The sequence below is a fragment of the Octopus bimaculoides genome, chromosome 20 (assembly GCF_001194135.2).
Source record: "Octopus bimaculoides isolate UCB-OBI-ISO-001 chromosome 20, ASM119413v2, whole genome shotgun sequence".
Taxonomy (NCBI): domain Eukaryota; kingdom Metazoa; phylum Mollusca; class Cephalopoda; order Octopoda; family Octopodidae; genus Octopus; species Octopus bimaculoides.
The window spans coordinates 42,683,111-42,685,075 of NC_069000.1; the positions used below are offsets into that span (position 1 = coordinate 42,683,111).

Here is a 1,965-nt window from a genome sequence, read left to right on the forward strand (position 1 = left end):
ACTTTCATCATCATCATCATCATCAATATTGTTTTTTAATTATTATTATTATTAATATTATCCTCATTATTATTAGTAGTAGTATTGTTATTACTATCATCATCATCACCATCATTATCATTATTATTATTATTATTATTATTATTATTATTATTATTTTGCCTCTTTGCTTTCCTCAGCATCGAAGAAGTCTTATAAAAAAAAAGCTGGTTTCTATTGTACGGTGCCAAGCGTTCGTTAGTGTTTTATGACACTGTTTACTCCTTTTAATTAAAACGTTCCTAATTACCGTACTGACTTAGTAATTGCAACTTCTTCTCTGTTGCCATTGTTGTTGTTGTCATTGTTGTTGAGGTTGTTGTTTTTGTTTTCTCTTTATTCCATTGGTTTTTATTTTTATTTCAGGTCTTTTTCTAATTTTTGTTGTTGTTGTTTTTCCTTGTTCCCCGCTCCCCCCTTGTGATTACTTCTCAGTGCATCCTTACTGCATGGAGTGTTTGGTGGTGGTGGTGGGGGTGGGGCGTCGGGGGAGCTTAAAGAGGAAATGGAAGTCAAAGAATTGGGAATTTCCTTTACCTCCTTGTCCTCCTCATCCTCGTCATCATTACCGTCATTGTCTTCATCATAACGATAATCATCATCACCATTAGTATCATCATCATTGTTGTTCTTATCATTTTCATCATCATCATAACATTGTTGTTGCCTTCATCATCATAACATCATCAACATCATCATAACGTTGTTGTCGTCATCATCATCATCATCGTCAATATCATGTCATTATTATCATCATATCACAATCTTCATTCTCATTTCTGTTATTAATTAATTAATTAATTAATTAATTAATTAATTAATTAATTCATTGTATGATCATTGGTGGCCGAGTATAGCAACAAGTTGGTTAAGCTGATAAGGGTTACTAGGATAAACTTTGCCCTTAATCCTTCCAATATTGATAGAATAAGCCCTGGGGCCAGGGGTTGGGGCCGGGCCTGATATAATCATCAATGCCAATCATTGATGGCAGTAAAAAAATAACAAAAAAGAAAAAAAATGTGATGTTTTCCTAGGGGATACATACCATGTCCCAGGGGGGCATTAAGAGCCATGAAGGGGTCATAAGCAATATTATTGTTCTTTAACTTGTTTCATTCATTAGACTGTGGCCATGTTGGGGCACTTACCTTGGAGAGTTTTTGTCAAATGAATTGACCCCAGCACTTTGTAATTGTTTTAAAGCCTGGTACTTACTTTATCGGACTCAATGTAATCCTCTTACCTCATCCCCTTAAAACTGCTAGCCCTTTGCCAAAAATTTGAAACCATTAAGGTGTTGAGCTGGCAATATCATTAGCACGTTGGACGGAATGCTGATCGGTATTTTGTCCGTCGCTACGTTCTGAGTTCAAATTCTGCCAAAGTCGACTTCATCTTTCACCCTTTCAGGGTCGATAAATTAGGTACCAGTTGCATATTGGGGTTGATCTAATCAACTGGCCCCCTCTCCAAAAATTTTGCGCCTTCACCAGGCGAAATGCTTAGCGGTATTTCATCTGTCTTTACTGTTCTGAGTTCAAATTCCATCGAGGTCCACTTTGCGTTTCATCCTTTCGGGGTCGGTAAATTAAGTACCAGTTGCATACTGGGGATCAATCTAATTGACTGTCCCCCCCCCCCAAAAAGAATTTCAGGTCTTGTGCCTAGAGCAGAAAAGATCCTTTCCGGGCTGATAAAATAAGTACCAGTAAGACACTGGAGACAATGTAATCAACTCATCCTCTCCCCCAAAACGGCTGCCCTTGTAGCAAAATCAAAAACCATTATTATTATCATTATTATTATTATTATTATTTTTTATTAGAAACTGCTGTGATCTGGCAAAATTGTTGGAGTGTGAGGCAAAAAATGTCCTGTGTTATATTCTCCTGTCTTTTTATTTTTCAGGATTCATTGATTCCC

General features: G+C 36.6%; 1 protein-coding gene across 1 annotated transcript in view; it reads left to right on the top strand.

Moving 5' to 3' along the window:
• LOC106877458 (probable bifunctional dTTP/UTP pyrophosphatase/methyltransferase protein) overlaps positions 1–1,965 on the top strand; it is a 22,211-nt gene that overhangs the window by 13,915 nt on the left and 6,331 nt on the right. The gene's annotated exons all lie outside the window — the stretch shown is intronic.